Source organism: Ambystoma mexicanum, chromosome 1p, assembly GCF_040938575.1.
Source record: "Ambystoma mexicanum isolate Mex_15411 chromosome 1p, UKY_AmexF1_1, whole genome shotgun sequence".
NCBI classification, from domain to species: domain Eukaryota; kingdom Metazoa; phylum Chordata; class Amphibia; order Caudata; family Ambystomatidae; genus Ambystoma; species Ambystoma mexicanum.
In genome coordinates, this window is record NC_090921.1 from 1,444,959,548 (window position 1) to 1,444,985,851 (window position 26,304).

A 26,304-nucleotide genomic window follows, 5' to 3' on the forward strand; every position below is an offset into this window, starting at 1 on the left:
CCTCTATTAGAATGGTGTCATGTTCTATGTTGACTAATGGTGTTGGGTTTACCCCCAACCCTTGCTGTTGGAGAGAAGCGTTTAGATGTATGTAAGCATCAGGGTTTTGCAAATATTGTCCTCTTTTAACTTTCACTTCCAGGGAGAATTGTCGGGTCCTTTCTGGGATGGTGACTTCCTCTTTGATCTGAATTTCAACTGCATAAGGTAGCAATTGAGCTGACCTAAATGCTTTTTCTGGATCATCAAAGCCCATGGGATTATCCGCTAATCGGGACCAAGCTTTGAAGTTTATTAGGTCCAAACTAATATCAAAGCGATTGAGAATGTCACTACCTAAGTAAAAGGCGGCAGGGACGTCTCACACGACCCAACAATTGTGGCCAATGGAGATTTTGAGCATACACCTGCTTGGCAGGAGATGTTTGGAATTAGGTGCTTCCAGGTCCATTTCCCATTTGTCTATCAGTTTGAATGTGGGAATGGCTGGATCTTTTGGGAGTTGGCGAAACATGGCTTCGCTGATGAAGCTCTTACCGTTGTTCACACACACTCGAGCGAGAACAGAGTCCTTCCCATCATTTAATTGGACAGGGATGAACAACTGCTCTCCAATTTGCTGAATATCAGCCAGGCTCTGAGCTGATTTCACATCTTTCTGGACTATAGGAGTGGGAGTTTCTGATTGTGGATTAGTATAGAATCTCAGAGTGTTTCCTTCCAGCGTTGAGTACCACTTTAGACTGGAAGGAAGGTTGATTTTCAGAAATAGAGAGGACCCTCCATCACCAGTCTGTTGTCCTACTGCTATTACTGTCACGTCTGGAATTTGGCTATTCTGGAAGTGAAATTCTACTTGGTCAGATTCTTGTTCAACCATGTGGCAGCTGCCGTTTAAACTAACATGGTTGACACTCTGTTTTAATTTTATTGGTCGGCTAGTCTGGGTCCAGAGGACCTTGTTTACACAATCTATTAAGAGTGACAACCTCCTCAGGAGGTCATTCCCCAGTAAACAAGGGGTGCCCTCTGGAGTCACTACTATGACCGGGTGTTTCACCTTGTGTCGCCCGATCTTAATGTCCAAGTCTGCAGTCCCCTCAACGGGAATTTCCTTCCCGTCAAAGTTCTGCAGTTGTCCAGGAAGAGAGGTGAGAGGAATTTGGTAATTCTCTCCCCTTCCTGCATTCAGTTCGTCAAAGGCCCTTCTGGACAGAAGGGTAGCTTGAGATCCAGTGTCCACCTGTGCCAAAATTGTACCCTGCCCCTGTACTTGTACCGGGGCATAGTATCTTCCCTCCTTCTCCTCAAGGGGGCACAGATAATGCACATTTTTGGACAACTGGTGGGCTAACTTTCTGGTTTTGGACATCGCTAGCGAAGAGATTTGGGCAGAATTCTGTGGAGAGCCTTGGGAATCTGAAAGAAAAAGTTGGCAACTGGAGATCAGAGCCATTGTGGGTTCCCCTGGCTCCGGTTCTGGGCTGCCCCCCCTTTTTTGGAGGCAGTCATCAGGATGGGTTTGAACCAGGGGATTTTCTTGCTGTTGGTTCTGGGATGAGATGGTGGGCGGCGGTAGCTCAGTCTCCACATCTCCCCAGTCTGGATTTGCATCCCTAGGGGCCCATTTTTCCTTGGGAGGAGTTCCCCCATCTCTGAAGGAGAAGATCCTTTTCCCAGGATCTTCTGAGGATCCCTCTCCCTCAAATTGGAAGATCTGTACCTCCTCCTCAAACTGAGTCTGTTTGGGTCTTTTGTTTCTCCTACCCCCCCTCTGCTCCTTAGGAGGCAGACTTTCAGGGGCAAGAGATTTTGTTTCCGGTTCCTGGGTTTCCAGGGGCTGTTTACAAGTGAGGAAGGAAGCTTCCTCCCAGGCTTTACACCCCCCTTCCCTTTGTGCCTTCTCCCTGGGAACTGGTGAGTTATCGGGGTGCTGCCCCCGTCATTGTTCTGGAGCACCAGGTCCAGAGTTGGGTGCAATCTGCGCTGGCATGCCGATCTGAGGGTTCTGCTGAGCCCTCAGTATGTGACCCAGATCCCGCGCCATGTTTTGAACCTGGTGCTGTAACTGGGAAACCCGCTCAGGCTGATACGGGGCCCTGTTTTCTCCCCTGGGCTGATCCCGGGAAGGGTAGCTATCCCTTCTTTGGTAGTACCCCTGGTTGGGAAGATTTGGATACCCCTCCACCCTTGGCCTCCCCTCTCCCGAATTCGGTTGTCTGGGCACAGGGAATTGGGGAAGGAAGGGTGGCGGATTTTGGGGCTGGAAATTGGGTGGATACCTGGGGAAAAAGTTCTGCCCAGGATTTGGAGAATTTCTGCCCTCCAGTGGGAAGTTAGGAGAGAAGTTCCCTGGGTTAGGTGCTTGGCTGGATCCCCTCCCTTGGGCTGGAGGAGTCCACACATAACCCAGGATGGGTCGATTTCCCTTGTAACGGCGACTTACATAATCAGGAGAGCGAGGGACCCCATTTGTGGGGCTGCCTCCTTGGCTCCCTGTCTGTGACTGGCCCGAGGACCTTCTGGGCCTAGCATTATTAGGTGCAGGTAGGTTTTTAGGCCCCCCATCTCCAAATCCAAAACGGGGGCAACCTTTACCTCTGCCACCTTGGCAGCAGCAGGGGTGCTGTTAGTTTTGGGGTTTTTTGGGCTGGTTTTTGTTTTCCACCGGTTTCTGCACCTCGTAGATGCGGGTGGCTTGTTCAATGACCCATTCTAAAGATCTTTTCTCGTGAAAATCCCTCACGAGCTGGGTCATTATGTATTTGGGCAAGGCATGGAAAAACGTATTAATAAATTCTCTGCTATCCGTGCGCACCCTTCTTGTGGTCTGTGCAAAAGCACGCTTTAACTCCTGCACAAATTCTTGTGGGGCCTGATCCTCCCCACATTGTAAATTGTAGGCTGCCTTGCGAGCCTCTTGGGGATTTCTATGAGTAGAAAAATGTTTCAAGATGGCCGCCTTATAGGCGGACCATCTTAAATGATTTTGGTCCTCCAGCCCCGCAAAGAAACTGGAGTATTCCCGGGAGAAGGTCCACTTTACATATTGAATACAGCTTTGGCTGTCCTTCAAATGGAAAGTCTCCATCATTTGCTCAAACAACTCTAAGTGCTCCCAAACAGAATACTTGGCGTTCTTATGATAAGGCGTGATGACGCTCCTGATTGCCTTAATCTGCTTTAAGGGGTGCTTAAGCAAGGCCCTTTTTGTCTTATTGGCCCTTTTGGTCCGGGTAACCCTGGTCCATTCATCTTCTGACTCAGAGGCACTGCTCCCAGAGGTTCCCGTCTGTTCTTCCAGGTTTTCCTGGATTCTGCGAGCCTGGGAATGGCTGGCAGAATGTGGGGACCTGGTCTCCTGTGTCCTGTACCGCTCAGAGGAGTCTTCAGATCCTTCCTTGCTGCCAGGATTTGATGGGTACCCCCCCACTGACCTAACTGGGCAGAGGTTTTCAGGATGCCCTTAATGGGCCTACTCTCCTGGGGTTCCCCATCAAATTGCACTGTGCTTGGGTGCCCATACCCGGATGCCTGCCCCTCCATTCCTGGGTGGTACTGGCCTATGAGCCCCATGCTTCTGGCTGGATAGTAATCTGCCATCCCTGTGGCCCTGTGCTCATGTGCGCCAGGGGACATGGGGGTGGCAGAGTCCAGGGACTGAGAGAGATAAAGGCCTCTGGTACTAGGGCTCCTGGGGTTATGCTCAGGAGTTTCTCTTTCCCAGCGAACCTCATCTCTATCCGCCCCTGCTCCCTGTTGCAATGCAAGAGCCTGCGCCTTCAGTTCCTCAGTTAAGGCCTTACTAGACTCTATCAGTCTCTCCTGCATCGCTACCTGTTGTTGGAGCCTATCATTGTGCTGGCAGAGAGCCTCATTCTCTCTCTGCGTTTCCTGATTGGTCCTGGAGCACTGGGCCAGTCTTTGCTGCAGGAGGGTTACCTCCTGAGCTGTGTCCCTATTGGCCTGCTCCTTTCTTGCCAGAGCATACTCCACCTTCCTGGTGTGCTCTAACAAGTTATGGTGTTCTTTTTGGAGGTCACCCAGTCCCTGGAGGGCCAGGTGATTTTCTTCCATTTTCCTTTTTAAGTGGCAGACTTCCTGGCCTAAGGTATCCCTTTCCTGACTAAGAGCCTGCATCTGTGCCGCCAGGTCATCCCTTTGCCTTTGGAAGGCACCAGCTTTCTGGCGCTCCTGGTCAAATTCTGCCTGGGTATCCAGGTCTTTCAAAATCAGTTTATTGCTCTCTCCCTTCTCTCTATCTAGGTGGCTTTGCAGGGTGACTACCTGCTCAGCACATGCCCTATTGAATTCTAACTGTTGCTCCAGCTTTTTCTGGCTCTGCAGTAGGGAGTCCAAACCTTCTTGGTACTCCTTCTGCAAGGCCAGAAATCTGGTATCCTGGTCAGCCTTTTCCTGTTGCAGGATGTCCATATTCCTCTTTATTTTAATGATGTGCTGTCTACTCTCATTTTCTGACTCCTGGCTCCCCTGCAGCCTCTGCTCAGAAGAGACCAGGTCAGATTGGACCTTCTCTAACGCCATCTGTCGCTTATTCGCCAGATCTTGGCTTTCAGTACATTTATCCTGCATGTCTCCCATATATAGGTACAGGTATGCCGCTATCCTAACCATCTTGTCTTGTTCATCCTTAGCTTTAGGAGCCATGTATAGTTCACTCAGGGCCACATGTAAGGGACCCTGATCTCTCCATTTATCTGACCCTGTTTCAGTGATCTGGGGGGCGATTGCCTGCAACCAGACTGTCTGGTCCTGATGAGTCCACTCACCTCTCACAAATAACTTATGTAAGAAGTGCTCTCTGGCTATTTTCATGTCTACTAAGGTCGTCATTCTGGAATTTGAGTTCCTTCCTGACTTACAGATGTTTGTATTTTATTTTTGCAAAAAAGACCTTTTCCTTAGAGCGTTCCTTTGAGGAGTGCTTTACAGCGTAACACAGCGTGGTGATCCGACCGGATATGTGTATCTGGTCAGCTGGCACACTGTATTAATCTGCACAAGTGATAGATCTAACCCAAACGTCCCGCTCGAGCCCCCAATTTGTAAGAGGATTCAATTCAACACTACAGCTAAGTCAATGCCTAGTCTGGGATACTGAATGGAAACCCTTATTAATATATCTTTATGTCCAGTTCATGCGTTCTGGATGACTACCCCTATATAACACCCCTCTCTTGGAATCCCCCTGACCCCACTGAGCCAAGAAGTAGTTCTGTTTTGCAAGTTTAAAGGTTTATTTGATAATTTAAACAATATATATATATATATATCACACTTTATAATAAATTAATAATTGAATATCACACTTAATCTGAGCAGTAATCAATAATGGATAGTCCGGCACTAGCACACTTCTTTATAATCAATGATGAGTGGTTATAGGATGGATAAGATAGCAACACTGGTAAATAGGGACAGAAGAATAATGTGGTAGAGAATGCTTTATAGGGTTCAAGGAAAGGCAAGGTTGAATGAATGAAATGCAGTACAGAAAATATACAATATGATTTAAACAAAACAATGTAATCACTTTTCTCTGGCAATCCACTCCCCCCTTTATGCAATGCAAGGAAATGGAAGGAAAGCACACAGTCCTCAGAAATGCAATCAACTGTAATTCAGTTCACCCCAGCAAGCTTACACTACAGAAGTTGGAAACACAGGCCCAAAATGCTTTTATATGTGCTGGCAATGAAGCGAAAAATATGCTAGAATGCTTTTAATTCCCTCTAGAGGTTCAGGGTGAGTGGTATCTAGTTAATATTAGTCCAGGCTCACTCTAGCAATGATTCAGGGATGGTTCTTAAGAGGCAAACGAATTTTTAGCAAGGAAACTGCTGTTTTCACACGTGGAGAAATTTGCAAATCGCGGCAAAATTCGCGAGTGCGTTTTTCGCAATTGCAGCAAAAGTGTATGGAATAGGAATGCGGTTCTAGGTTCGTTGAAAAGCCAAGATTCCCAGCTTTCAGAGGAAAGTTACTGCAAGTCTCTAAGACAAACGGTCACGGAGATATGAGCGATATGGTAAAGGTCGTTTTTCAGATTTGAAATTTTAAAGTTCAAAAAGACAAGTGACAGCTAGCAACTAGAAATGACAGGTGACAGTTTTGCAAAATGACAGGTGACAGTTAGGAGGCAGTTCTACTTAGATTAAAATAGATTGAATTATATTATTTTAACTAAGAGATTGGTTCTGCACAGTTCTGCTAGGTACTCACACTATATTCTTGAATTAGAATGGGCCTCGCCACGGATCTGGTCAGGTTTTAGACTGGACTCTGGTCTGGTCTCGGCACTTCACAGTGATCTGGGTCAGCTCTCTGGTTCTGCTAACAGTGGTCTGGGTCAGCTCTGCTCTCTCTCTGGGTACAGCACTGCTTCTGGATCTTTCTGCACAGCTTTCTCTGGAGATTGATGGATTTGAAGTCTGGATCTCTGGATGTGGTATGGTCCGGCAGCATGCTCCGCAGCAAATGGAATAGAATGTCCCTATCTGTCCTGACTGTCTGCTTTTATGTGTTTTGAAAATGGGTGGAAAGGCTAGCTTCCTAGGCCCTACCCCTCTCCACTTGTCATTGGCCACTTCCTCCTCTTCCCCTTGATTGGGGGAATGAAATGAAGTGTCATCATGATGAGGTCTGTTTATGGTACAGAGAACCCACCCCTGTCAAATTACACACAATCTATATTTTGACCCAAAAGACATATTTGCACAGGTACACATTTGTTTAAAATTACATGCACCCATCACATATCACAGGAGGTATACCCTGTCCAAATCTGCTCTTCCTGGGAGCTTGCATTCAGAAATGGCAACATATTTCACTTTTTGGTCAGGTTACCAATATCAGATTCTTACTCAAATTTACCCAAATGTGTGCAAGGCATGCAGGCATTAATTGATGAAGTATCAGACTTTTAACATGCATACATTTTAAGTAATACCCTCTTAACTGCTAGTTTGCCCCCAGATCATGCCACCGGTTCTAAAAACCTCTTAAAATGTGGGCAGAAAAATCACAAGAATTATGGTATCATTTAAATAATTATGACAAGTCCGTACTATGAGTTATTCATCTTTTTCTAAAACCATATTCTGGCTCCAAAGGGGTGTGGTTTCCCCCCAGCACAAGGTTGAATTTCTGGTTTTTCCAGTTCTGCCAAGCCAGCTTGCTCTCACAGGCAGTGCTTCTCCCCTTTTCTTCCAGGAGGAAGCCACTTTTACAGCCCCCATAATAAACCATCTGCCTGGGCCCTGGAAGGCCCATTGTTCAAGAGGAAGCCATTTATGGCCACATCAATAAACTCTCTGCCTGGGTCCTATGTTTAGTCTCTAGCAGTCCCTTGATAATCCAATCAGAGAAGTGTCATATCCCTCTTGGTGGGAACAGCAAAAGGCAGGTAGGCCTGGGAACACAGCTGTTGTGCAAGTCTCAACTCCTGTCGGGGGTAGCTGGTGGGCAGAATTCAGTTCCTTAAGCCAGGCCACAGCTAATGTCACTTTTAGTTACCCAGTTTTCTGCATTCAAATAAAACTAACCATTTTACATATGCAGCTAGAATTCTGATTCTAAGTTTAAAACTATGACATTTAAACAATTGCAACCTATGTGACACTCAAAAGTAGGTCACTCATTTCTTTTAAACATTTAGGTTTTTAGTGTCTTTCAGTCCAAATTTACTTAAACTGCTGAAATCCACAGCTCAGCCAGTCTTGTATAAACCTTCAAGTCACTTCAGAATATAACTTTACATTGGATCCACCTCTCAGTAAGTCTTTCTTTGGCCTGCTTTGGGTTCATTTATTCAGTTTTACACGAAAAAGAAAAAAAGTCTGGTGTTGTTTTAAAACGCCGGCTTTCTGATAGTGGTGAGGACTGGTAATGCACCCATTTTTGGGATTTAAGAAAATGAATTCCCCACAATTCTAGGTTGCTTTTGGCAATCAGCATTGCCATTCCCAATGGTTTCAGACTACTGTGTGGGTAGTCCAATGGTGGTTTTAGGCAGTGCCCTTCTGTGCCCATAACATCGGCAAAAATGAGTGGCAGCCTATTCTTCATGCATTTCCCTGTGCATTTTCTGGGAAGCTCTGGCCATCATGATGTTTTCCATGTCAGTACTGCACAGTTTTTGAGGTATGGCTCGGATGTATGGGTAAAAACATCCCACAGACAATATTGCAAAGGATCACATGTAGGTCATTTTGGAGATATCTGTTCATTAATACAATTCATACCAGTTATCCATCATGAAGTAAAACCCCAAAACGAGCAAAATATAACGTATAAATTACACATACCAGGTGATATTTGCAGTCCAAGGTGAAATTCAAAAAACGAGAAACAAAAGAAAATTCATTGTAGTACATTATTTAGCTGCCTACTTTACATATGTATTTATAATTGTGTCTCACTACCTGTATGCCTTCTATCACCCAGAGCGCTGTTCCACTCTGCTATATTTTCTGAGCAGCCTGCATTTCCTGTAAGGTTAAGTAGTCATGTTAGGTCCCCATATAATTCTAGTACAATCTGTCTACTCATCCCTCTTGTGCGCCATCACTGCGGGTTTTAATTCATGATGGATAACTGGTATGAATTGTACACAATATGTTGATGGGATATTCACTGGTTGATTAATAGCAGTGTTAATAGCCCTGACGATGGACGGAGGTTCCGAAATGCATTGGCTGAAACTATATGACACGGCTAAAACTGTATGACACTGACGAGTCAGGAATAAATAATGATATTTGAGAAAAACTACACAAGGAATTACAGAATTTTGATTCAACTGCATGAAAGTGACTAATTGATTCAAACATTATTTTGAAATCCTGGATAGGGTCTTATGAGTGAGCTCATCCAGGGACGGAAGCTACCCGTTCATGCGAAAACTAACCAGCTTTGCCCCAAGCCAACTCAGAGCATCTTATGTTTTTGTATGCCTGAATGGCCTCTTCACTTTTATTGTAATCACACCGTAAGCCAATACAATACACCATACTTACATATGTACATAATGAGATATTTGTATCGCTGAGTACTTGAACAATTGGTAGTTTAAATATGTCATCTTTTAAGCATATTTGCTGTTGTATAATATTTAGAATCTGCATTTGGGGTCAGTTGTTCATATTTAGCAGGAATGTGGCTCTTCGTAAAAAAAAAAAAGCAACATCCTAGTAGGTCACAGGATAATTCCTCTCATTAAAACAGTTTTTTCTGCAATACATGCTGTGTTGTCCTGATTGCTCTCTTACATTTTTGACACATTTGGGGCTCCGTATTTTTGGATGTGCAGTTCAATGATTGGTTGGGAATGAAACAGTATCTGTTGAAATGTAATGCTTGTCTGTTTCTCACAAATAATTCCATTTTGTATATATATTGTTATCTATTATGTTATTCCAGTGAGGAAGGCACAGTTTTCCATGAACATGGGGAGTGTTTTTACACTTGTGCTTTCAGCATTTCCTGCTGTCAAATGTTTTCAAAACTCAATATTTGGGCCAGTTCATGGAAGTTCCTGGAATGCATGAAAATCCATGCCATTTGTGGGGTGCTGTCTCATAAAGGAAAAAGTCACTGCCTACATCCTGCAGGTACACCTTTGTTGTGGAAATTGAAAAAACAAACATATGTGCACATCGGCATAAAACAAAGTAGTGCATCTCCACTTTAAATTGAAGCTTTTGGATTAGGCTATATCAAAAGTATACAAAGGATATATGCATGTCGTGGTATGTACACAATATGACGCGCCAATGTCATGACATCATCATGTGTATTACGTAAATAGCTTCTACATGTTATTACGTGAGGACACATAATATAAAGTAAATCTGAACACGGTTTAGAAAAGGTGGCAAGGAAAAAAAGCAAAGACACTGTCCTAAGTGATTTAGATTAAAACCCAGGTAATCTATAAAATGAGGTTCTACTTGGCTATTAACAAATTTACCTTTCCAGATTACAGTAACATGTATGGCAATGTATTTTTTCTTTACCTTTATGATGGATTACGTAATAAATTCAAGTGATCAGCTTATAACGGAAAAACTATTTTCTACAGGCACGAAAACAAATCAAAGTTAAGAAGTAAAATAAGAAAAAATCCAGATAAGGTAATGAATCCGATTGTGTACTTTCCATTTTAGGATAAATGTAATTTGTATGTTCCTCAGAAATGATGTAAGAGTTAAGCTTTTTTCTTAACCTCCCGGCCTCGGCGCCCTCTGCAACTCATCCAGAACAGAACCACATGACTTATCCCTGGCCTCAAGCCCAGGGACCACATCTCTCCAGTACTGAAATCCCTCCACTGGCTCCCCGTGGCTGCCAGGATCAAGTTCAAGACCCTCTGCATTGTTCACATGGCTTTCTGGGGCCTGGGACCTACCTATCTGCAACAATGTCTACTTAAATACTGTCCTTCCCGAGCCCTCCGCTCCTCTACCTCCAGCCTTCTGCGAGTGAGCCAGTTCTCCAAGCAGAAATTTGATGGGAGAACTTTATCTTCAGCAGGGGCCTCCATCTGGAATAGCCTCCTTGCCTCCCTCCATCTTGAGCCTGATCTCTGTAAGTTCTGGAAACTCCTTAAGACACTCCTCTTCTCCTCTTCCTTCTCTCTCACTCTACCTTGCTAACTTATCTCTCTGCTCTATCCCTTCCCTCCCTCTTTTTCCGTACATCTTGCTGACTGGCCGCCTCGTGTACCTCAGAGTCTCACTGGTCCTTGGCACCCCCTGCCAGTCCTCTCGCACTTGCCTCCTGGCCTTGCACTTTGCCTCATCATCACTGCACTTGGTCAATGACCCAAAAGAGTGGCATCTCTGTGCACTTACCCCAGCCACTACCAACTGGGTGCACTTGGACCCACACTGGGCTGCACTGTCCCCCCGCCTCCACCTCTGTCCCCTGTAACCGCCTATGCACTTGCACGACCCAAACGTACCATGCCTGAAGATCATCTGTTCTTGTTTTCCCCATTGTCTTCCATTAAGGCACTTGGAAAAACTGCAGAATTGTCATCAGATATATTTGCTGTTACCTCTACTGTTAAATGTGTTATATGCACTTACTCTGCCTTTGCAGACTGTTATCATCTCCGAATTTCAAGGGCTCTTAAGGACTGTTGTTTTTTCTCCCTTGTTCCCTCCCTTCTTGAGCGCTTTGGAACACCTTTGTGTATAGGCGCTTTACAAATTAACATTACCATACCAAACATTTCCAGATTATGTTAATTCGTACAGGACTACCTATGTTTACAAACCAAATATCAGAGAATCTGCTAAATAAAATGGAAAAGAATAGAACAAGATACCTAGTAGTTTAGACTTTAAGGTAACACGTTCAGGTTATCCACAATTAAGTGATTATACTAATAATAATATTTTAGTTATTAGAGGTCATACATGGCTCATATATATATATATATATTGTTTTCAGACCCACAGAGGTAAAACATGATAGAAAAAAACATCTTAAGAGTATCAATAGGAAGAAGGTCAAACAATGAAGATTTTCCTTGAAGAAGGTCAAGCATTGGGACACACATAGCACTGAAACATGGGGATATTTTCTGACCCACAGAGGTAAAACATGATAGAAATAAAAATGTTAAAAGTATCAATAAGAAGAAGGTCAAACAATCGAGATTTTCCCTGAAGAAGGTCAAGCAATAGGACACACATAGGACTGAAACATGGGTATGCAGGGGGACAAGACTATCGCTTGATTTTCATCCGAGTCAAAAAATAAAATATACATTGTTGGCTTTAAAACAATAAAGATTATGGTGTAAAATGTTGAGTGTTCATTATTGAATATGTGCTAAATGAGTACACAGCTCATATATAGTGTCATATATATGTATTTTGATTCATGAAGATGTCACCATGTACTCTTACAAAATGATCAATAGTCAAACATTGTGCAGGTACTGTGGGTGATATACTCTATTGGATTTCATCATATGTATTGAACCTCCATGATGTATTATTATAATTAATAGAAAGTATATAATCATCTGAGCAGATACATGTAGTAGTAAAATTAATTTATGTCGTTTGGAACGTCTTGTTTTGATGAGATATGATGCAGAGAAACACAGTGTGGCCTCATACTTCTCCAACAATGACCTAGAGACATCTGGCTGGGACTGCATATGTTTTAGCTCTGTATTGGCAGTGAAACAAATCCCACCTCCCATAGCAATGGGAATGCTTTATTGGCATGCAGAATTATTATCTTAACATTCAATCCATAACCCTAGGCTGTGTGCTAATGTATTATTGTTGAGCTTCCAATGTGTTAAGGGAATGAAGGCAACCTATCAATGAGTTTGTGGATATCTTTGGAAAAATAACCATGGCTGTCTGTTCATCGTTGTGTTGTGTACCAGAGATTCTGTGTTCTATCTTAATTGGCTGGGCACGTTCATTTCCTTATGACACCATGTATTTCATTGCTAGTTTAATTTTGTTGTTCTCAATAAAAATAATTTAAAAAAAATTCCAAGGTGGGTAGGTTCATTCTGTGCTTACACTGATGGTGCCAGTACGTGCAAGAGAAAATACTAGTTGCTAATATTTATAATACTAATTGCAAAGAAAACGTCTTACAATTATTTGTCAGGAGGAGAGTACATGCACTGGCTTTAATTAAGTGCAATATTTGTTTGAAACGAGAAAAAATACATGTTGTAAATAAAAGTCCCCAATATTTTGGGGCTGGATGGTGCATTCAGTGATTTCATTGTGCATGTCAAGCCAAATGAGAGACCATGCTTGTTGCCAAGCTTTGAAATGATACTTTGAAATGATACTAATTAATAGTTGCAAAGAAAAGCCCTTAGAATTGTTTCAAGGCACGTGAGCAAATTTAGTGGATCTAATTGAGCGAAAAATAGTTGTTACTTAAAAACAATCTTTTAACTGCTCATAGTGCATTCAGCAGTTGTTCTGGGTATGCCAACTTATCAGGATGATCGACAAAAACGATTCAGAATAGTTGTTATTAGGAACATATTTTAGAATGGATTGGAATTTCGAAAGTACATTACAAGACTTTCACTGTCTGACTCAATAAGAATGTTTTATTTGTATAATGATTGAATAGCTTTCTCATGTAAGTACACAATAGAAAGATTACAATTTAATTTTACAATAACTCTGTTTTGCATTCAAAATATTGTATACTGTTTTTCATTTTTATGATATTTGTAAAATTGCATTGTTATATGCATCTGTTTCAATGTAATTGTTGGAAATCTATCTTCATAATTGTATATTGATGATCTGACTGGTCCTTTTTGTCTTTGCCACACCTGGGAACAAGGTTGGATCTGGGGCTAGGTTAACATTTGATCGGTGTATTTAGCTCAACATGGGCAAATGATGCTGCATATGTCAAGTGATGACAGCACATTGCCATGTGAAGCCGCACTAACTCATGGTGATAGCACTAATGCATGCAAGGATCTCATTGGGCATATGATGACTGTGACTAGGCATCTGAGACCGCAAGTGACATTAATCAAAGCCAGACCTATTGACTTTGTCTGTGTTGTCAGAAGATCACAGAGCACCACACAGTGGAGCTCTGGGGTCAGCTAGTTAATTTTCTCTCTCACTAGCATGGCTCAGAAAAACATGAATTCAGCACTTATTGTTAGTATCACTTAGTTTGTCTGTAAATCTCCCTTTTTTATTCTCCTCTGCACTTAACTGTTCCTGAATTGTCCAAGGATTGGAAGGTTAACACACCTCATTTCCTCCAAATATGCCACATGTTTTGCCCATGTGTAAAACCTGGGACTCTACAGAGTATCTGCTTTTATGGCTGGTGCCTTCTAAAACAACAATAAACAAATAACAGTGTGTTATGGAGAGTTATAGGTTTCCGTTGTTACATGCATATGACTAACTGTTTATGTTTGTTTCAAATGCATTCTGATATTGTTAATGTGACATATGTTACTATGCAAAGCTTGACAAGGAATATAGTATCTGTTATTCAATTTAGGAAATGTTGTTATACCACCAACGTTTAGGCAAAACATCCTTGTGTGGTAGGTCTTACTGGGTGTTAATGCACCGCTGCTCAAAATAAGGAGGGTGTTGGGCAGTTACAACAAAATAAGGCCTACCACTGAAGGCATGTTGTCATCAGTTCTCTAAAAAACACAATAATATAACTGCCAAGGACATGGGAAATGGAACTCTAGCAAGAGTCTTTTTTTCTATTTTTATGTTCACTACATCAAGTAGAGGACGAGATAGTAGACACAGAGGAAGAATAATTTTATTTTCTTTCGTTCGTGGATTTAAATGGTAAGGCAAAGGTGGGTTTGTGGAGCAAGGCAGAGACGATACCAACTTGGTACGAATGTGGGCTTTTACCATAGGATGTATCCCACTTCAGCTCAACCCACCCCTGGACACTAATTTGAGTTCTTACACCTATTTCTTTCTTATGCGTGGTCACTGATGACTTCCCATCATGACGGGGGTTTACTACTTAAATAGCAGTGTTGCGAGGCTTTCTGTCATATATGTTACACTAGGGTGTCCAATTTGTTTACGAGCAAAGCACCTAATGCCAAAGAAACCTTGGACACATGTCTGCCTTTCCATAATGCACTCGTCTGATTAACACAAAAAGCATGTGATTGATTCTCTTCACAGGAATAGACGACATCCTCCTTTATGAACACCTGCCTCTGTTAATCATGAGGTACTAACTACAACCAATTTGCTGCACAATAAAAACACGTTTTGGGATTTGATGATTAAAATATCAATAAGAACGAATGAGCAGCTATACAGCAGAGTTCTGAAGAAAAAAAAACCACCAGCTGAATGTTGCAAAAAATCGTACTTTTTCTGAATTTAAGGAAGTTTTAACTCTCTATTCTAACAGTGTTATTTGTGTGCGAGGCAATCACATTTTAACCTGGAAGTCACCGAGAAGGCAAAAGAGCGGGGTGGCTGTCGACAAGTGCTTTGAAAGCGCCTGTCCTTACAGTTTGTCTGTCACCCATTCAGGTTGACAGGAAGGGGGTGCTTAGGTGCGTTATCGAAGCACCTCGGCAAGCGAATTAGCCGGCACAGATTTGATAACGTGTGTAAACCCTCAGGAGCAGCCGTGACAGTTTGCCGGCTTGGGCTTTGTCTGCTGCCAGATACTTCCTGCTAGTGGCACTTTTTATTTATGCTTCAGCGCCATGTTATCCTCTGGGCTTCAAACAGAAGGGACCTGTCTGTAAGTGTTTTGCTTTTGGTGTTGGAAAATACGAATGCAGCAAACACACGTGCAACAGGACCCAGTATCTGTTTCGCTCGCTTTCTCCTAGTCACAATTGTTCAGTACACATGTAGCCTGTAAGAAGGTAGTGTGGCCCTGTCTTCCACAAGGGAGTGTTTTTGAAAAAGCATAATAACAAAATATGGATTAGCTGCACTGTAGAGAGAGATTGCAAATTCAACATATGTTCTAAATGTTATATTTTCGTTGTACATTTGCATTGTTTGAAACTCCATGCCTTGAATCTGAGCAGGGTCGGACTGGGACAAGAAATAGGCCCGGTCACCCCAAAAAAAGTGTCCCACCCCTTGCCTCAAAAAAAGTGGCCCACCCCTCGCCCCAGAACCCTTGACCTCTGATGACATCACCAGAAGTTTATTCTTCCAAACCGGCCCATGCATGGGCAGAAGCCGGCCCCCACTCTCTAGGGACGATTTCGGCCCGGCCACGGGCCTAAAGGCTGAGGGGCCAATCCGACCCTGAATCTGAGGTACCAAGCTGAAGGCTGAATTTTATCAGTGATTTCAACAAGTAAACAAATTTAAAAATAACGTACAGCCCAATGCAGAAAGATATTGCCCAGAAATAAGTGTAACACGTCAAACGGGTTTTGGGGTCATTATTATTCAATGATAATAGTAAGAAATAATGGCTGTTTTTGCCATAAAACCTATATTTGAAATATCTGAAATGTTTGTAAATAGCCAGAATCGGGAAACTGCCTGAAAATCTGTAGTATTACTTCATAATGTTACCTCTAGGCAAAAGAGGTCGCCAAAGCTATGAGCGCTTTGAAACAGTATGTTCTTATTGTATAAGCGCCCAACAAACAAACAATAAAATAAATAAAAAAATAAAGGATACTTGCAAACCTTTTTTTTGAGTAAGTGAGTGCATAATTATTTCTGCAGTTGGGATTTCACAGACCCTCATTACTGCAACCCAGAAGGAAACTATAGAAAACAAAATAGGGTTTTGAGGGTGTCCCACGTAAGGAAATTAAAGTCAGGAGTCACAGGGATGTCCCCCAGGGGACCCACTCTATGCATGATAGGCGTTCCCGTTGAAGCCATATGGTATTTGGGCAGCAGTGGCAGGGAGCAGGAAGGGCTGGGAAGGCAAGGGGGCACTCTGGGAGAAGGACAACAACGGCAGCAGCCAGGAGAATTGGACATAATGGACATAAGGTGGGCGGGGTCATGTTCCACAAAAAGGGTTCTGTGAAAACATGACCTAGATCCTACCGCACACCTCCCAATGGGGCCAACTTCATGATTTTTTTAAATCACGAGACATTTTGTATTTTATTTGAATTCCTCAGTGTTCAGCTTCCGTTCAATAAAATAACTGCACTCTGGGTGGACTAGAAACCAAAAGATGCTATGGAAATAATTTCCAAAATAGCACCGTATTGCACATTTTCAGCAAGGCCCACCCTTTCCCTATGAGAAAATGTGGACATAAAATATGTTACCACACAAAAGAGGCCCAGGGTGCAGAGGCCTACTGGGAAATCTCCAGACACTGGACAAGAACACTGGATCAAAATATTCATTACAAAGCATATCTGGGGTGTGCTACTAGGTGCATTAGAGTGTTCAGTACACACTGAGCAGTTCAAAGCAGAGTGGTCTGTCTTAATCCCAAAACACTACAACTACAATATCTCCTTCCGAACACTCCTCAGATTTAAGAACATACTTCTTACAAGATATTTGGCAAGTAGGTGAAACATTCTTGAAAGCACCAATTAGTTCTGGTCACATAGTTGGCTGGTGAAATGTTTAGTTGGAGGCGCATACATCTATGCGGTGGTGACCGAATGCCACAAGTTAGGGACCTCGTGGGGGTTCTGCCTGGAGAACATTGTAAAAATATTAGTTTAAAATCCTGCATTTTCCGTACACTGGGAAACATTGGGTAAAAAGCCACAGGTTGCAATGGGTTTTGAAGGGTAACGCATGAAAGAATCCAATAGTTTCAAGTAACCACATTGCACATGAGCATTTTCCAAACATTGCACATGAGCATTTTCCAAACATTGCACATGAGCATTTTCCAAACCATTTCCATGATACTTTTCCACATGATATGCAAATGTAAAAAAAAATGCCATGCTGACTGTGGCCATACATGTCCATGGAGGCTGCACCATTATATGCCAATTTTACAACATAAGAAACTACTTCTGCTAGCTTTCTCAGTACAAAATGCCATATCACAGTAAATAAATATGTCCAGGTTGGCTGCAACAATATAGGCCAGTCCTGAAAGGTAATAACACAGTAAAACATATGTCCAGACTGGCAACATGAATGTGGGTTGGTCCTACGTAGGAAACATCATCATGCTGCCTTCTCCCCTGAAGCCCAGTAAAAAATTATACACCAATTCACAAAACATATGTAAACTGGATCCACCAATGCCAGCCTGCACACATATCACTCATTGTGCTACTTTCACCCTTGATGGCGAGTAAAATATGCCATGCCACAGTAAAGCAAAGTGTCTAAACTAGGCTTACTGATGTGGACCAGTAAGATGTAGGAACAATCTTAATTCTGCCTTGAGCCATGAGGTCCAGTAAAAGAAATGCCATGCCACAAGACACAAATATGTCCAGACTATACCATCAATTTGGGCCAGTTCCACATGAGAACACTCCTCATGCTGCCTTCACTCTTGATGCCCAGGACAAAAATGCATTGCCACAGTAAAGAAAAATACTTTGCAAACTCATATTGTACACACCAAAACAATAATCTGCTTCAACTACCACACAGTCATGGTTAAAGTTAATTCTGCAAATGTCAATGTTATATGTAATGCTATTATTTTATATTTTTTCTTACGTAGACCACGCTTAGTAAGCAAAATGTAACATGAAATAGTACCCATATATTTTTGAACCTTGTATTTCCTGTGTATGTTCAGACGTGCGACATACAGTATCTGAACCCCCATCCATGTTTAAAACACTAATAAAGCAACGCACTGTTGACTGAACGATTTGTTTCCACATGACTAAATTAGGATAGTCAATGTTTAAATATTTGCACCATAGTGAAAAAATGATATAAAGAACCTTTGTGAATAAACCAGCCACATATATTATAGGAGCAGCAGTCGTTGCCGTATAGTTAAGGTGAGTCGAACTTCCATAAGAAACCCAGAAAATGAATTGCTTATCAAAGTTTATTTTCGTATAGAGAAAAAAGGGCAGTTTGTGCTCCAACACACAGCCCAAAGCGCTGGACGGATTTGAATCTGGTGCGAAACAACTTGGGCACAAAACATTGACTTGCTTCCTTTTTGAGGTTTGGGGTTATTCCGTCCAGTAGTTTTTAGAATATTTGATGATGTAGGGGTGCCCCTTCTCCAAAATAGAAAGCGATATTTTGAGTAAATTGCAGAGAAACTGGGTGTTTCTAAATGAAACAAAAGCCATCTTTTTTTTCTCAATGCAAGAGATAGCCGAGCTATAGCCGAGGGTATCGGAAAATGAAATGTAGAAAAACAGTTTTGTCTGGTCAAGAAACAAGCAAATGGCATAAGGCTAGAGGTGGGGGCTCGGGGTGGCAAGAGGACATCAAGTGAGTGCGATGTATCACAACAGTCACCAAGAGACCGGCAATAAACCAAGGGGTTTGTAACGCGTTGCTTAAGAAAAGTGCATGCCTTGGAAAATTTTGTAATCTCACTGCGCATTGCCTAAAATAATTGTAAGTTCTCAAAGACTGCCATCTTTCATACATAACATTACCACTGTCAAAACAGGTCGAAATCACTCTGGGATTAATGAAAATCTTTGAGCGATGGGTTGCAAGTGTTTTAAAATATATGGTGGGTATGGCTGGAGGCCTATGCTAGTAGTCTAGTCATCTTTTAAAATGGTCAGTCGGCCATGCCCACTGTCCATGGCCAAAGGCCATAGCTAGTTATCTGATAGTGTTATTAAATATACAGTGGGCACAACCACAGGCTATGGCTAGTGGTTTGGCAGTGGTTTAAAATGGACAGTTCTCAAGGCCTACCATCTTTTAAAAAACACAATCCCACTGGCAAAACAGGTCAAAATTAGTCTGTGATTAATGAATGGCTTTGAGTAATGTGTTGCAAGTGTTTGAAAATATAGAATGGGCATGGCCAAAGCCATGGCTAGTGGTCTGCTAGTGTCTTAAAATAGACAGTGGGCACTGCTGCCCGTTCTCCATGCCCCAGACCATGGCTACTGGTCTAGTAGTGTTTTAAAATGGACAGTTCTCAAAAACAGCCATCTTTTATGCATAACAATACCACTGTTAAAACAGGGCAAAATCAGTCTGTAATTGATGAATGTCTTTAAGCGATGGGTTACAAGTGTTTTAAAAAATTGGAGTGGACATGAACGAAGGCTGTGCCTGCTGGCCATGGCTGAAAGTGATAACTGGTGATCTGGTAGTGTTCTAGTATATACAATGGCCACATCCAAAGGGCAAAGGCCATGTCCAGTGATGCTGAAATAATCTTTGGAATAACAAAACCCTTGAAATTCAAGGACCAAACTTTAGTTGCAGGGACATTAAGGTGAGAACTTAATGAATCAAAACCCCTGAAATTCAGCTAAAGCCACCTTGACTTCACACCCCCTGTTGTGCAGCCTATGACCACAGTGATGACATCACAGATGATATCTCTGATAACATCACAGATGATATCTCTGATAACATCAATGATGAGGGGAAGAAAATGAGGAACTCTAGGCAATGTGGGCTGGTTAAGAGACAGAAGTAAAAATAAAGTGTTAAATCATTTGGCATTCAGCACAAAATCCCTACACTTAAGATATTTGTTGTGAAGCTCAGGGAATTGTCATTTCAGATCAATTGTATGTATAGGTATCAGATAGTACAACTATTACAACTAAGAAAATCTAGTAGGGAACTTGCACAATAGAGCACACTCCTCTAGGATACATAGCATAGACAACATCCTCAGAATCCTATACAGTGCTTCAAATATATTGAAGAAGGTAGTAACTTTGAATCTGAAACATCTAGTGAAGTACTGAAACAGAATTCCTAATTTTCATATGTGTTCAGGTTTACTCCGCATATCTGGGATAAGAAGGTCATGTCAGAATGCCATGTGTGAGGAGATTACCTGTCACTGTAATAGAAGTACAACAGAATCAACAGTGCACATTCCACAAACTTGTCAAAACTAGGTGGCACTTAGATGGAGACTATACTCCCACTCCTGAAATTGAAGGGTCTCAAACTGTGCTGACCAGATATTTACTATCTATTGTCAATTACAGGTCTATTTGTTTCTGTATCAGTTAAATAAATCTTGGAGGGTGCCCTGTATATTAGATCTGTACATTGTATAAAGCACCCAATATCCCAAATTGTTGTGTGGAATGTGACATTAGTTAGAAGATATTGGGCCTCATTATAACTCAGGCGGTCCGGAAATAACGGTGACGGTAAACCTGCTGCAACTGTTATTTTCGGACCTTCTGATCCCGATTCCTGCAGGCGGGAGGTGATGTTCCCGCCAGGTCTGACCTGGCGGTTTAACACCGCCCGCCTGCAGGTGGACGAGGAAACACCGGCATCATTACGAGATGCTGCCGGTGTTTCCATGATCCCCATTCCCATCGAGTCCCATAGGACTCAATGGGAATGGGGATTAACACCATTCCGCCTCCGTGATTCCCGGAAAACCGGGGTTGTATTGGCCCGGTAATTCCGGGAATCACGGAGGTGGAATGGTAATACGAGTCCGGTGGTAACCAGGCAGTTTTACCGCCCTGGTTACCACCGGACTCGTAATGAGGCCCATTGCCATTCGTATTTGCCCCCATATATATACTGTTTTTTATTGTTTAATGTGGCAGTTGTGAATTGCTTACATTCAGTACCCAGTGAGAGGACTACATTCAATTGGTATTGTAACAGTTTCTATTGGATCTCTGTTCTGCCTTTGACGTGGTCAACCATGCCATCCTGCTCAACCGGCTCTGTGATAATCTGGGTATCACTGATCAGGCTCTGGCCTGGCTAACTTCTTTCCTCTCTGACCGGCGCTCTCAGGCCCAACTTGGGTCCTTCCTCTCCCCTATCTCTCTCTCCACCTGTGGTGTTCCCCAGGGGTCTCACCTTTCTCCCTGGTTGTTCAACCAATACCTGGCACCTCTTGCACTCCGCATTGCTGCTCTCTGCTTCAACTTCCAGTGCTATGTGGATGACAGCCCATAGACAGCCCATCTGCCACCTCTTCTCATTCTCTCATTCCTGACTGTCCGTCTGCAATCCAGGAGTGGTGCAATAACAATGATCTCTGCCTGAATGCCAGTAAGACAGAGAGCCTCCTCATCAGAAGACCTGCACCCCCCTTTCCCGCCACTCTCTGGTCGGCCTCGCTTGGCCCTCTTCCTGCTCATACCTGTGAGGCTAAGAAACTCAAGTTATTTTTGACTCCACACTCTCCTCCCCTCACATTTCTGACATCTCTAACAAGTAAGACTACCAACGGCACCTCCTCCTTCCTTTCCTCTCCTTCCCCCAGAAGCTCACTGTCTCCAGAGCTATGGTTCTCACTAGGCTTGACTGCTGTAACAGCTTCTTTTTAAATCTACCCTCCTCCCCTCTCCGTTCTCTGCAACTCATCCAGAACAGGACTGTGACACTTGTCCTTGGCCTGGAGCCCAGTGATCGTAGCTCTCCAGCATTGAAATCACTCTATTGGCTCCCAGTGGCTCCAAGGATCAAATGTAAGACCCTTTGCATTGTCTACAAGGCCTTCTGGGACCTTTTGGGGCCTCCAAAATACCTCCAGCTTTCTCTTCAGAAATATCTTCCTACTCAAGCTCTTTGCTCTTCCACCTTCAACTCTCTCAGGGTCAGTCACTTTTCTAAGCAATGAGTTGTGGGAGAACTCTCCCTTCGGCCCGTGCCTCCCTTTGGAACAGCCTAACCTGCCTATCTGAAACTTGAGCAGAACCATCTCTGGTTCCGGATGCCACTCAAGACTTTCCTCTTTGCTTCTGCCTCTTTCTTCCACTTCCCTGCTGATCTCCTGTCTGAAAATGCACTGGTTACCTGGCTACCCTCTGAATTACAGACCCAGGTCCCTGCCCTCCCAGTTGCACTCCTGCACTGCCTCCTGGCAACCCTGCATCCCAACAGTACCCCTACTTGCACTTATCCAACACTTGCTGTCTGCACTTAACCCATGCACTGCCACCAGTTTGATGCACTATTTTTCCTATGTCTTGATCCCATATCTCGCTTTTCTCCTCCTCCCCTTCCCCTTGCACTTTTTCCTTTCCCTCTCCCACACACTTGTGTAATCTCAATGTCACTTGGCCTAGTAAAATCATTTTCTTGTCTTCCCTTGTTCCCCCCTTGCCTCGTCGTGCCATGAAACACACATTTAACAAGTGGTTACTTATACAACAAAATGAAATAATTGTTAAACTGTATAAAGTTGGCTGATTTATCTAGTAACCTATTTTTAGATAATTTTAAAGCACTGTGCTTGGCCAGATTCCATGACTTCAATCCCATTCACTACATGAGAATGGGGCATTGACTATTACAGACCTAACATGGGAGGGGTAGAAGGGTGGGCAGAAACAGGCAGGAGAAGTGGTGTTTTGGGTATTCATGAAGGGATAAAAGATGGTCTGCAACAGCATAAGGCGTATTACAATTTTTGGTTAGAGCATTGTAGACCCCATGCATATAGGTGCAGTAGAGCATATAGGATTTTTAGGTGACTTCATCGGGTTATCTGGAACATAAATAGCCTAATTGAAACTGAGAAATGGGACAAAAAAGTATAATATTTAATGAACAGAAGATGTGCAAATACTTGTCTTCAAGAGGCACATTTAAGCCTCATGGACAGGTGGAACCTTAAGGGCTCTATCATTCTAGATGTTGCCTCAACATCCTTCACTCTTTTGACTGCAGGTGTGGCCATTTTGACTTTTAATGTTAATGTTAAAGGTTTTTATATCATGCACAGGTGCCACTTGCATGGTATCCCGGTGCTCTGGTGGTTTTGTGAAGAGAAATAAGGAGAGGAGAGGAGAGGGTGTGGTTAGTGGCAGAAGCGGGAAAAGAGCAAGAGAACTGTGAATTGCTGTTCGCAGCTTCGGTTCAAATGGACCGTTCACTGAGCCCGGTGAGAGATTCAGTGGTGCCCGCCATATGGTGTTGTGCCAAGGTTATGTGTGCTATGTCTTGATATTGCAGTGTTGTGAAGTGTTTGCAGTTTTCTGTGCTGTGGAGTTCTGGTTGCCTTTAGTGCAGTATATGAGAGGTCTATGCAAAGGGTTGAGTGTTAGTATTAGTTTCCCCAGATGCGAGTGATGGCTAAGCAAAACAGTTCACCCAGAGATTACGTACATGGATGACTAGCACAGTTAACCTGGATGTGACAAACGTTAAGCTAAAACAATTCACCTAGATGTGACAAATGTCTGATATTCACATTTCTATCTAGATGTGGCACAAGCTAATATGCACAATTCTGTCTAGATGTGACCAGAGCTAATATTTGCATTTCTGTCGAGATGTGACGCAAGCCAACATGCACAATTCTGTCTAGATGTGATACAAACCAATATGCACAATTCTGTCCAGATGGGACTCAAGGCAATATGTAGAATTCTGTCAAGATGTGGCGTAAGCTAGTATTACCATTTCTGTCTGGAATAGCTAGTGCAGTTAGAATACAGTCCACTTAGGTGTGAGATATTGTTAACTAACCGTATTTCTAGATGTGAGACATGGCTAGGCAACACAGGTCACAACTCAGTGAGTCTATATTGTTTTATTTTATTTTTTTATTTTAATGTTTTACAGTTTGTATTCAAACTTTAAAAATTTCTCGTATTTAAGAGATTACATTTCAAATGAGAAAACAAAGAAGAAAGGAAAGGTATTTGAAAGGTTGCATTCAATCTATCCTTCATAATTTCTGTTTGCATGTTTACATTTTTAGTTTTCCATTACTTTTTCCCAAACTTGCATTGTCCTGAATCTAAGAGGATTGTTATTGCCACGTAGTATCTAAGCCCATCTTTCACTTGGATCATATTGTATAAGTTCTGAGGGAAGCATGTATTCAAATATCTTCCTGGAATCAGAAAGGGCAAGACAGTCCATAATAAGATGTTGAAGCAATTCGACTTTGTCTGTTTTTTTACAGACCCGGCAATAAATGTTCTCCTCAGGAATTTGCCTGGTTCTTATGAGGTATTCTCTGGTTGGAAGGATATTAAGACGTAGTCTGAGAAAGGTGTCTCTCATCCGTTGGCAGGGGAATTTTGTTAAGTATTTTGGTAATTCATTTAAAGCTCTTATCACAAATACTGTGTTTAATGACATGTTGTATATATCTTTCTCCTAAATAGTTTGTATCCAATCGTTTTGACATATCCACTCTTTGGCCTCCATCAGTCTGTTGGTCAATTTTTCGGTAGTTATCTCATGGCTGTTTAGAGTTAGACAGCAGAATTCTTTCCATTTATCCAAGGGTGAATCATTCAGACCTAGACTTGTGTTTTTGTTTTATCTTAACTGCTGGAATATCATCATCGATGATGGCCTTTCTGTAAAGGTATATATGCTTCCAGGTGTTGATTGATTCGAGCGATTGGAGTGCCAGTTCGAAGCAGATTCTGGCAGTAGTATATGACATCAGAAGGGAGAGTATTTTGTGCCAAAAGGTTCCGTCCACTATGTTCCATATTTGGCAAGGCATATTGAGTAGGCTCTCGCCTTCGTAAGAAAGTATAGTGACCACTTTTTGCCTATAAAAAGTAAGTATAGTTCTCGTGGAGTATTGACCATATTTCTTGTGGATTAGTAAGCCTTGCCTTGCAAGGGATCGGGCTTTGTTCTTCAAATGGTCCATCCATTGTGCTTCAATTTCTGACTGATTGAGCCATACGCCAAGGTATTTTATTGTTTTGACTTTGTCAAGTTGGTTTCCGTTTAGGTGTATCCATGTAGCTTTCATTTTAAAGTTTTTCCCGACCGTAGTAGCATCACTTGAGTTTTGTTGATATTTATAGTCAGATCGTTATCCTCTACATATTTTTTAAGTGCCTGCAATCTCCTTTATAGTCCAGTTAGAGTCTTGTCGAGTATCACAAGATCGTCAGCGTAAAGGATGTAAGATATGTGCATTCCATTTAGTTTGGGAGGGAAGGCTACAATGCTGTTTTGGTTTGCCATCAGTTCAAAAAGGTAGAAATTAAATAAGGTCACTGCTTGAGTCCCCTGGCTATTTGAATCAGCAATGAGACAACTCCATTGGAAGTTAAACAGACTCTGGCCCTCATTACGACCCTGGCAGAAATCGAAAACGATGGCGGAAATGTAATACCGCCATCGAATACCGATCGGTGCGATTATGACCCGTCACCGTAAAGTACGATGCCATTAGCGACACCGTAGTGAACGCCAACGCTAACTGCACCAAGTACGCGCACGCGCGCCATGCAAAACCGTAATTACCACCATGGCGCAACGGTACGCGAATTCTGACCCTAGCGGACATTTACTTAACGCCATCAAGCATGGCGGAAAGTACCATTCCGCCATGGTGAGAATTACGGCATCGTGAACCAACCGTAAATGGCCCTACTGAGTGCCTGTACACCACTCCCTGCCCACATTGCACAACTCCTCGTAGGTGCAATGAAGTTACACAATGCAACCAGTGAAATGTACAAGTCACCCATGCATGCCAACGAACAAATGAATGTAGGGGCTCCAAGTGCCTTGTGAGTGGCCATCCATATTTGGCATGTCACCATTGCCGTACTGATGCAGCACAGGCATGTGAAGGTTCAAGTACAGCAACATGAACTGAAATATGAGACAAAACAACAACAGGCCCCCATCGCTTGACACCAGTGTAAGGCAACATTCAAAGCAGTATCCTGAGGGAGACTGCACCAGCCCT